Here is a 12,446-nt window from a genome sequence, read left to right on the forward strand (position 1 = left end):
CGTCTATCGGTCGCGAAAGTCCCGAAAAAGTCACGAAATTAGAAAACGGTCATGAAAGTCAAGAAATTTAGTTTTAGAGTCACGTTTTTAAAAAAATCTGTTCAAATATAAGTACAGACTGGAAAATTTTGTTCTATAAAACGTCAAAATTCACCACCAAAAGTGTCTGTGGTCGGCTTTAGACGCTACCAAAGGAAGCAAAGCACGCTTCTATCGCATGCATGGGAATTCGCACCCAAATTCGCTCCTAATTCGCACCCAAATTCGCTCCTGAGAATGTTAAGAAATTTTATAGTTGGTAAAAAAAAGGTCACAAAAGAGTCACGAAATTTCATTTTAGAAGTTTAGTAGCCACCCTGGTACAGGAACCCCTTCGCTCATTGCAGTCACCGGAGTATGTTTATTTGAAGGAGTCTCCGTTGCCAACATCGACCTCGGGAGACAGTTATAGGGATCCTTCGTCGCCCATAGCTGCCTCGAGAGGTAGGTTGTTAGGATATCTCTTCGCCCACAGTGGCCTTTAGAGATAAGGTTTGGAAAGGATTCTCCTTAGCCCAGTGCGACCCCCAAAGAAAGTGTTGTTAGGTTAAAGATCAGCTATTAGCTGATGCCTCTGCTCTGGTGTGGTCTTCTTTTATGAGTGCCCTCTTGGAAGAGGCATAGTGAGAAGAGGGTAGTCTGTTTTCGGTTCCTATCCGCATCAACTTCGTGTCTTCCAGGTGTCGTACTATCGTCTGCTGGTGACTGTTTATATGCAATAACACATGTTTAAACTGAGACATGTGTTTGTAGAACTAGCATATACTAGAATGTGTGGATCCTTACAATATTCTTGATTTGGCTTTCATGTGTTTTATTACCATCACCGATTGTAAGTCACGGTCATATATGTTGTCAAAAGTCGATGAAATTGCAAATTGTTTTACATATCGGGTATCATAAGTTGAAACATTCGTGAGCGAGCTATATTAAACCTACGTAGCGAACATTTGTCCTTCGGTGCTCTTCAAATAATTTTATTAATGCAGTATAAAAGACTGCATTTATAGTGGCAAGGCGAGAGCTGCGTACTGTTGAGCAAGAGTCTAGTGTCTATATTCTACGTGAGGAGATGTGTAGTAATTGGTAAATTGTGAACAAGCTCAGTCTATCGTTGTAAGATGTTTATCACACTCATGTTCGAGAGATTCGTACAAATGTAGAATAAAATGGAATTGGGAGGTCCAGATCCACCAAACGAAGCTTGCACACTTCATTAGTTTTTATCTAAAAGGAATGATAGCTGACTGCTCCACAACTCACCGCTGCTTTAAATGAGGCACGCGAAGCTCAAGTATGAAGTCCTACGGTAGAAAAGTTTACAGTCCGTTGATCTAGGAGGATGTGTAGCCGCTAAGAAACTAAAATTAACAGCTAAATATAAGAGAAATAGATTAAGCTAGGCAAATATACACAAGAAATGAACTATAGACCCAATGGAAGCAGGCTCTTTATAGAGTGATGATGGTACGCTACTCATCAAACGAGAAGCCACCTGGAATGTGCTTTGTCAACAATTAGACACAGAGGAGGTTGCATAATAATTTTGAGATGTTTGGGGACAATGAACATGGCAATCTGGTGAAAATAGACAGGATATATATATACGAAAGATGTTTAAAATTCGAGACCGTGGTAAATACTCTGGGCAAAATATTGTCCGTAGTCCGTATATGAACAAGACACTAAAATGTAACTCGAAATAATGAAGATAAATATTCAATACAATTTTAAAAAAATCGTCTTAGATAATGCTCAAAGAACGTAGAAATATATCTATTTGTTAATATATTCTTTCACTCTCTATTTAAAAACGAAGCTTGACGTACATTTCATGTATATATTTTTATATTATCAGGGCTTCAAAAATCCACTTACCTGCTTGCCAGTGGCGAGTACTTTTTTTACATTTGGCGAGTAAAGTCTGATCAATCAAAAGCAGTGGCTTCCATGCAGCTGGACATATCCACAAGAAATTCAAGAATAAAGAACAGTAATCACTCCTTTTTTTTTTTATTTGTAAGAGACATGCCAATAAAAAATGTAATGATATGTTTACTGTGTACTGATTTTTTGTTTTGTTTTGGGGTCCCGGGTTCGATCCCAGCCCCCGCCAAGTGAACTTTGTGGTGGACAAACACCGTGCTCGTGGGTTTTCTCGGGGTACTCCCGTTTCCTCCCACTTTCTTCATTCCACCATTTCACTCATCTCTCGTTATCACCGTCTCCTTTAGCCTAACCGGCATAACCGTGGGACGTAAAACTTACAGATTTCATTTCATTTTCATTTTTCATTTTTTGTTTATTTGTATAAACACTGTGACTGCAAAATGGCCTGGCTAGTAGTTCTTTTTTTTTGGCTAGTACTTTCAAACAAGATATTTCAAGTCCTGTATATTATTTATATTGTATATTTTTCCAATGAAGTCATATTTGAAGAAAATGCATAGAATAGGCAACATTAGGCAGTAAAGCAATTATTTAGACAGTAAGGGAAAATAAAATTGGCTTAAATTGAAACTATAACCTCGTATATAAACTTCAAAACGTTATTTTTGAACAGATCTTTAATATTAAAGAATAGATATTTTGCCTAACATCTGGTCTCCATTGATAACAGTTAAAGAATTGAACAGTTAAAATGTTAATCATTATATATTTTTTCTCAAAACATGTGAAATGTATATTCTGCAAAGATGTGATACTGACACGATACACATAATTACTGTTGCTATATTTTAATACTATACCTAAACAGTAACTTTTCATAATAACAGTTTCCCCACGTCTTGAAGTTTCATAATTTTACATCAACTTTCACAACTCACAACTTGGGGCAGTTCTCATTACATAGTAGCGCAAATTGTTAATTTTAATTTTATAGTGTTAATTTTTAATTTGATTAATTATTTTTTCATTAGCTTTAGTTTTTAATTTTAATCCGTTAAAATTTTGATTAATTTTCCATATATATAAGTTACTGTAGAGAGGGTCTAATACGATCGATAAGTAGACCTAGAAGAAAACAGTCTTTCGTTTAGTATGTAATACAGAACAGTAGATAACTGATTATCTAGCAAAACAACCTGCAATTTTTTTCTATTTGACGAACACCCACATATACATTTATATACATACAGTGGCGGATCCAAGATATTGTCAAGGGAGGAGCTAAACCACAGTTTGCCGCTTCATCCAGTGTAAAGCAGGATTGAAGCCCATTTTATCCAGTGTATATCTGACCGTCAAGGAGGCGCTATAGCCAGAGGTGGACTGGATATGTAAAAAGGGCGCGGTCACATACTCTGGGAGGGCGCTGTCCATACGAGCGAAAGCCTCCCTAATAACCCCTCCTAATAACAGGAAGTCCCGGGGGGCTTCCCCCGGAAAATTAGTACATAAAATACAACAAAAGATTAAGTAGATATTGCAGTTAATCACGATAGAATTATACAAATTCAATATTTTCGTAAACAAACAAAGAGACTTTGAGTACTAAATATATTAGGCCTATATAAATCTGCACACTTTAACTGAGACTACAAAAATCACACCAGTTGTTTAATTTCTTCGGCTACATTTGTTAACAGCCTAATTATAACTGAAGATTTGAGTTAAGTTTGGGGCTTATGCTATTTTTCATACTTCCGTCCTTTTAAAGCTATGATCATCATAACATTGACTTATTTTTCATCTATTTTTAAAACCGTTGATTAAAAGTATACATGAAACATTTACTACAAATTAACAAAAGTAAATTTAGAATTATATACCTACCTAGTGAAAAAAGAAATTCAAAAACAAAACTGGAAAATGAAAGTAAAGTCACTGCTTTATGCTTGAAGGAGCCTTCGCATCTCCTTGCTTTTCTCACACATTTTGTCAATAATAAGATTGTTGTCTATTTTGGTCAGAATGTCTCTTTCTGAGTTCATCAAGAACAATGATTCCAGATGTTCATCTGTAAGTCTTGAACGGAGTCTTGTTTTTTTGAGCTTCGAAAATGCTCGCTTACAGGACACTTGTGTTGCCGGTATTGTATTGTAAGAAGATACTTATAAACTTTGAATAATTCTGTGTAGAGTCTTGAGTACATATTGTACTGCAGAATCACATCGAAGGCGCACTTAAAGCAAGAATTGCACTTCATTCCATCACATTTTATAGACCTTAAATCTACAATATCGTCAGTTGGCCCCAAATATTCCTCCTCATTCTCCATGAAATATTCAGAAAACTTGTCCTCTTCAATCAAATCTTCAATCGTACGAACCTCAACAGCTTCTTGATTCTTTTCTTGGTTCTCATAAGGGGATTTTGAAAACTCTTCCCTCATTGATGAAAACGAAAAAAGCTCTTCTTTAAGTTTTCCCTCTTCACAATCAGAAATTAATTCAGTGATTCTTTTCAGTGACAACGAAGCCAGACTTAAACTCTTGAACTTCTTAGGATCAAAACATTCTAAATCTAAGTATAAGCTTTGATTTTCAGCAAATCGTTCCTGCATGCTGTTAGAAATTTGGTCTAGAACACAGTTGAAAACTGTTACTTCAAATCCGTATTTACTGTCTTCAATTCTTCATCAGAAGCTGATTCCCCTGCCATTTTCTTTCTTTTTCTACATCTCACCTCAGGCAATTCTGTTTCCATAATAACTTGTTCTAGACTAGGAACATCTGTAATGAGTCCTTCAATACTATTTGACATTTCTGTTGCAAAGTGTTCGGCTGCTTTGTAGACTTTGTCAAACTGGTCCCTAGCTTCTTTCAACTTATTTTGTGTTGAGAATATCAGGCGCCATGCTTGGACATAGTCTAAGTTTTCTGTTTGCAAGTAGTCTGATAAAGGTGTGGTATGCTGAAAAATCAATAAAAACATAGCCACAATGATAGTCTCAAAGGAGCACAACTTTTGAATGAGAGACATTGCATCATGTCTGACTTTGGAATTGAATTCTTGCGAGTTGCCAATCACACTTAAAGCTGCTACGAGTTCCACATATACTGGTTTTGATTTTCTTGGTCTGGCATCCTTTGAGTCGGATGCCCAGTAATGAAAGTGTCCAAATATTTTTACAGCAGCGTTGCTTTTACTTCTCCATAGAGTTATCCCAATAGCCTCAAGACGGATGCTTGGGTTTTGTTCCAAGTACACCTCAAGTCGTTTCTGGGATTCTTTCAAAAATATCTGAATTTCCTGGAGAAGCTCAAAGAAAGATATATAAACATCCAAACTCGGCCAAAGGGCAAGGCCGTAGGCCGAGTAAAGACTGGATCTGGGGGTGGAGCAGTGGGGGTGGTAGGGTTGATATATAAAAATCATCCAAAATGATCGATATTAGAGTCAAATCTATAAATTTCAGGGTCCCTAAGATCGTTATAATGATTTCCAAAGGCAAAAACAGAAAGAGCGAGGCCGCAGGCAGGGGCGTCATTTCAGACTTTGCTTGGGGGGGGGGGCAAGAGCACCACCGACATAAGAATTTCACGTTTTGTACTAGTATATTATTAGACAATCGACTAAAGTATATGTATTCCTCAAACTCTTGGGGGGGGCAATTGCCCCCTCCTGCCCTCCCTAAATGACGCCCCTGGCCGCAGGCCGAGCAAATACAGGTGTCTGGGGTGGAGCCCTAGCTGGCCAAAGGCTAGCAAATTTATAAAATAATTATGTAGCTTTTTTTTTTTTTTAATTGTGTTCAGAGAGGAAACTGTGCACCTTTCCGAGGCTAAGACGGGTCGTAGCCCCTCCCCAGGAGGGCGCAAAGGCACTGATGTGAGGAGGGCGCAGCGGCCATGGGGCCGGTACTTGATTATGGCCAGTCCACCCCTGGCTATAGCCCCTATACCCCCTTGGATCCGCGCACATATATATATTTCTTGAAGAAAGTGAACTTTTACTATAACCTTCTTAAAATCACGAGAATTTAATATTTTACTGTTGCAATTAGTAAAACTAGAACAGGCTGATAACCTTATTGTGTTTTTTCTTCTGTTCATATTTAAATAATGTTAAAAACTAAGAAAATTGACCTTAGTGTGGCCGTTGATTATCAGCTGTAGATGAAATATTGATCGCAGATTTCGCACAGTAGGACGAGCACTTCAGTGTAAATACACAAGAATGAATAAGGAGGGGAGGGAGTAAATGTACTGTTGGTGCTAGTAGAATCGGTAGCAATTCATGTGTTGTGTGTGTGTGTGTGTGTGTGTGTGGAAGAGCACCATCATTTCGAGTTTCAGCAGTCATTTAAGAGTATATCAGATCTTCATAAAAGCAGTGCCTTGCTCTAGTACACTACAGCGAACAACAGACTAACACTACAGGCTGTTTTCGTGATTCGGCAGCGTCCCAGATCCAAGAGAGAGAAACTTTCTGTGGTAGGGAGAATCGCGAATGGAAAATGTTTAAAGGGAAAGGGAAGAAACATATCACGCGACAGTCGCCTAGTCTCCAGAGTACAGACTTCCCGTCGTTCCTGCAGCGACGTTGCCAAATTGGAACATTCCGTTGGATCACACTAGAAATATTGAAGTGACTAGCATTATGCAGTGTTTAGCCTAATTTGTTATGTCGTGATTTCAAAACAGAATTTTTTAAATTAGAAGAGCTGGCAGTTTGCTGATTATTTACAAACTTTTTGCGTATGTCGAAACTGTGTTTAACTAGATTCATGGAACAGTTTAATTTTATAGGAAATTTATTATCTACGGATACATTTACCTATTTATTGTAATTTTGAATATAATTATATAGGCTTATATATAGGTTAGAATAAAATGCTTACCTTTCACTTCCGCATTCGTTGTTACACTCTTTTTAATTACTTCCTTTGTGTATATATAGGATGGTATAAAACTCGCGCTGATGCTCAGCTGGCGGTTATGCTACAAGGAGAAAGAAGACGAGAAAATAATATGACCTTTAACTTCCGGGACTTTGTTTCGGCGGTAGGGCCCGTTAAAGATATGACAATGTGGCAACACTGTGTGACACTTTACAAAATAAATATCTAACAGAGGACTGCTACTACAATTTGGGGTAGAGCAGGGTAGCGTTTTTGTCTAGCAACCAGGCAGTCCGTGTTCAAATTGTACCACGGTTCTGCTTATTTTTTTTATCGTGTTAAACTTTGTCGCAAACTAAATGTGAATGGAAACAATGAAGCAAAGTGGGAATAGTGAAAATAAATAGAAATAAGCACCCGCTTAAAGTGAGATCGAAACTACATGAGCTTCAATCTAAAATCGAATCTGGATTTCAAGTGGGAACTCCTGTGTTTCAATCTCACTTTAAGCTGTATATCCATGTCTCATACAGCCTCGGTGCTCAGCGCATCGCTAAACTCAAAGCCAACTAGCCAATTAGCCAATCAACCATTCCAGTGTGTGGGAGCCGATTTGACACCTTCAGACAGGATACAATTCTGTGATTAGTTTTTTTTTTTTTTTAATTTGGGTTGATGAAAGATTAAAGTAAGAACGCAGAGAGAAAATTGTTATGTAGTTCTAATAAATGTTGTACAAGTGAGCTAGAATTTACTATTTTAGTTAATAATAGAGACATTTGCAAAAAAAAAAAAAAAAAAAAGTAGTGGTGTTAAACAGTATTATACGAGGAAGAGTGAAAAAGCAGCCTTAATCATTTTGTGCGTTTAATATCTACAATGGGATTGAAAGTATCATATCACTTCAACGTACTTACTTCAGCATGAAATTTAATTGTGTCATCGTTTAACTAGTACTTGGATTTCACGAGAAAGCACATTTTGCGACTGGTTGTGTAGCCACCCATGCAGTATATCTTGTCATTTCATGCATGTAGACCTTTCCTGCACGTTGTACCTCTAAGGCGGCCAAAGACATAACCACCAGTTACTGTACGTTTCAGGAAGCCATTTTTTTTCGCTTCATAATATTGCAGCTATCTTCAGTGTTTCCTCGGTTCGATGTGACTTTATTACCCACCTAGCGAAAACTTTATACTACTGTAGCTCCTCGGAAATGATTTTACGTGATCCACGGCAGCGACAGTTTGGTGTGGTTGCTGTGTGTGGTTGACCGCAGTGCTTTGCATTAGTCAACGTTGACATTCCATTTTCAAACTGTCACTTGTACATCTGCTGAAGCAACACTTAGGAACCCGCAAACTGTATCTTCATTATCTGTTGAATGTTTGTTGGATTTTACCCTCACTACTTGAAACCTGATCTGTTGTTTCCTCATCTTTGGTACATGTCTTCAATAAACAGGCTATTTTGCTGCGCTGCGCTTTCTGGCTGTAAGTTTTACATCAGACCGCTTGTGTTAGTACCTACGACAAAATAGGATATGCAACTATTAAACTATTTAGTGTAGAGTGTAGCTCGCTTCTACACGACCACCGTAGAACGAGAAAGGTACGATACGTTGAGAAATGTTTTTTCTGGTCTAAATTCACCGTCAGACTCCTCGTGTTTATACTCTAGTAAAACCAGAAATGGTTTAAACAAATTGCAGCTTCCGATTTCAATATTTACTTCCATGAGTAGAAACGATAATAAATAGCAAGAAATAGTTTTAAAAAGATCCTTGTAAAGAAAAGACGATGAGAGATAGCGAGAAATTATTTTCTGATACAGATTCAGTGTCCCAATAGTAGGATTCTTCAGTTATTCGTATATTGAATCCGGAACTAATAATCATCACTTCTAATCAAAATATTGGATCCCTATAGTTTGGAAATCTATCGTAGTTTAACAGTGTATTTTTTCTTTCTTTTTTGGTATAAATATACATACGGTGTATACCTAATCCGTATATCAATCTTTCAGTGAAATTAGTTCGGTTGTTTTCTCCCAATACGAGTATATAAATCACAATACTTACTATGCTTACAATCAGACATCTTTAAAATGATTCGGCACTGTACAAGCATTCTTTGAAAAGTACCCGATTTTCTTTGTTTTCGGGAAAACTACATGGCGCTGGTTGGCCCTACGCGCGATGTGGAAGAGGGGTCCATCGTAGCCTGAAGTTGTTGTTATTTCCACTTGTGTCTGTTGTTGTGGAGGAGTGATTATGTTCGGTACTATTGTAAGATCATTCGCACCGGTCTAACAGGGTGGAAACGTAGGTTTATGGATACGACCCAACAACAAAGGCGCAATCTACCCAATGGAAGCATCTAAAGTCGCCAAGACTCGCGAAGGCCCAAATAATCTTGCGATGTGCGTAGGAACAACAACAACAACAACAACAATGGGTAAAATTGATTGCGTTCTTCGACTGGCGTTGCATAGTGCGCCATAATTAAGTAGAGTAAGACGTACAGTTACCAAGGATTACTTTTTGGACATTTTCAGTCGTCTACGTGCTGCTCTTCGTCGAGGATGACCAGACCTTTGGAACTCAGACTGGGCAACTGTACCAGAGCGATGAACCCGTTCATAAGGCTTTTCTCATTGTTCTTTTCGGTGCAGCACATTTAATCAAGCTTCCTACTCTTCTAATATTGCTCTGTGCGAGTTTTGGCCGTTCCTGAGAAAGGCAGCTGAAAGAAACTCCCTTTTGCACCTGAAAGAACATCTAGCATAACTCGATGTCTGCCATGACAGTATTTCCCGAGGAGAAGGGGTTCCAGGCCTGTTTTGGGCAGTACAAAGACCATTGAAGGGCAACGATTAGGACAACGAAAACACCAAGTAAGTGTATTGTTTTTCGGGACCATGATCAGATATTTTCAGACAGGTCTTGTATGTTTTGCCTCATTGCAAAAACACTATCGAGATGTGAGCTTCTTGAAAAGGAACTATTTATTAATCAGAATAGTTTTCGGGAATATTTTCAATTACAAAACTCAAAGACATTTGCTATAATAGATATTAAGAAGAGATATTCTTCTGCTACATATTCTAGAATTTTATATACTACTTACTAATAGCAACCCAGCCCCTCTTAATAGCAACCCAGCCCCCCGAAAGGAATGATCTTAGCTGTTGCATTTTTTTTAAATATTCACATAATTGGAGTAACATGGTCAAAATGAAGTAACATATGTATGGGATAATTGTTTCCAAAGAACAAACAAAGAATCGACAGCCAGTCAATTTGAAATGATATTTTTATTTCTTTATTCTTCTGTATTTAGAGCAAATATATAAAATATTTTCTTTTAATCTTTCAGCTCTCTTCGGCTGTTTTCTTCCTGAATTGATACTTTCTGCTCTCGTAATTGGACCTCACTACTGATTTTAGGTTGCTTCATTTTCGCGCTTAACGAATTTTAGGTATACTCACATGTAATCAGTAGACAGTAGGCACTAAATATCTTGTACACGAAATATTTTCATTACCATTTCAAGATTCATGACGAATGGTACGGAATGCAGAAATATCTTCCTTGTGAAAGTGGAATTGGAAAAAATTGCTTTGAAATATATGATGATGATAGCTTAATTTCAGAAAGGTGTTCACTAGTTAAGTGAAAAAATCATGATTGAAATCTATTATGTTCGTCTATTAACTTCATTAAAATAAAATAAAATATTTCTATCCTTAAGGTGACGTAATTATTTGGTATATTACTATACATTATACTTTTGAAAACTGCTTCTTGAACACAGCGTATTTTACATTCTGGCACTTTTCAAGATAGTCGTAAAATATGTCAAGTACTTTTACCATTTCATACAGATTCAATCTATTTTTTGTACTTGCTGAACATACAAGATAAGTGTATATTAAGTGCGTCCTTCTGTTTGTGTACTTATGTAAAAATGGTTGGTTTCAACACTTTGATGAATGAAGAGTAGCAGGACCTCTGCGTGGAAAACTGAAGAGCTCTTTAACATGCTATAGAATGGTTCTCTTGCATGTATTAATTGCGAAAGAAAAAAGGCTTAAATCTCATTGGTAGAAGTTTGTTCACATTATTCTTTCAAGAATGCACGTTATGTAGTAGAATATTATCAAAGTCGTTCATGCCATATCATCAGTATATGCTAATAGTGCTTTAGTAATTAAAATATAAATGGACTTCAGTAGTGGTCTGGAAGGTTAAGCTAAAATTGGCGTTGCTTGTTGAAGTTTAATGTCCCTTTTCAGTACAGAAGCTACTATAAGACGAGGAATTCGAACCTCGTAATACGTTCAGTCATTTCCCATTGGGAATCGAACACAGGACTCCGCGCACCAAATTTGCATGCGCTAGCCACTAGACAAGTATGGAGAACAGCTTCAGCTAAAACTTACAAAGAAAACAGTTCAAACAAATCAAAGCAACACAAATAAATTTAAAATTGAAGGAAGTAGAGGACCCATAGAGTTGAAATTGTAAGCTTTGAGCTGTTAAGTTAGAATTCTGCACGATGTATGTTAGACTTGATCTAGTGCTAACTGAAGTATGATTGTAAACCTTGGGAGGCCGTTCAACTGCTACATACTAGACCAAAATATATCACTGCTTTATTTATTTCCGAGATTCTGTATATTAGTGCATGCAAAAATTTACCCGTTTTTGGAAGTAAAACAGAAAGATAGAAAACACCACAGAGGACACGTGTAAATGTAAGCCACCATTATACACGATCTCTTGGCATTTGTATGATAAAAAATTATCCCATTTTCATTAGGAAGGAAAACATTATTATTATTTATTTATTTTACGTAATAAATATTTTTTGTGCCACAAAGTAGTGTAATAATGAAAAGCAAAGTAGGGAAAAAATAATAATAGTTATATTTTTAAAATGTTGCAACATTGTCATTTTAAAATTAACCTAAGCTGGTAAGTAACTGGTTTTGAATATAACCATATTGGCCTTACGCAGTCATTCTGACGCGTGATTAGTTCCATAGTAAAGAATTCCACTAACATATATTTCCTGTAGTAGTCAGGCCTTTAGTATGACGCTAATCATATGTCAAAACAACTCTGCATAGGGCTGATTAAGTTCTGGATCCATAATTATCTCAAGAAACGGAGAAATGGAATTACGCAGTCCACGGAGTAAACCTTCATTATTATGGTAAAAACAAAATAGTTTAATTGCACACAAATGTTAATTTCCGAATTCATATTGTAGCGAATTACTACTCGCATCTAGTTAGTTTTGCCAATTTTCAGACGTTTTAAACCGGACACTAATATTGTTTCGTCATTTCAGTGCGCAACAGAAGAGGGTAGAAAAACGAATTATGTTTCTGGGCCAATACTATGAAACCACTATGAGAAGATAAATGGGCAGAAGAGGGTCCCATGTTTTAGCTAGTAGTCTAGTTTGTGAAAAGTAAGCGATATCGGGTCTTAATTTCGAGAGCGCATTGGGTTACTTTCTTTATAGATACAATAAACTATCTGTTGTCAATTCGTCAATTCTGCACATAGTTTCCAGTGATTTGATATGTAGTCCAGAGTAGATTGTGTTT

General features: G+C 37.0%; 1 long non-coding RNA gene across 8 annotated transcripts in view; it reads left to right on the forward strand.

Annotated features, from left to right (window-relative positions):
• Positions 1-12,446, forward strand: part of LOC145676569 (uncharacterized) — a 245,540-nt gene that overhangs the window by 133,974 nt on the left and 99,120 nt on the right. For 3 of the 8 annotated variants that reach the window (XR_014129400.1, XR_014129407.1, XR_014129413.1), the window contains exon 3: positions 1,898-2,048. The exons of 3 other annotated variants lie outside the window; for them this stretch is intronic. This is a non-coding gene — a long non-coding RNA (uncharacterized LOC145676569). Of the gene's footprint in view, positions 1-1,897; positions 2,049-10,203; positions 10,427-12,446 lie in introns of those variants that run through there. 2 more of the 8 variants (XR_014129401.1, XR_014129406.1) reach the window with 1 other exon arrangement.

This window comes from Thermobia domestica, chromosome 2 (genome assembly GCF_964235325.1).
Source record: "Thermobia domestica chromosome 2, izTheDome1.hap1.1, whole genome shotgun sequence".
Classification (NCBI taxonomy): Eukaryota; Metazoa; Arthropoda; class Insecta; order Zygentoma; family Lepismatidae; genus Thermobia; species Thermobia domestica.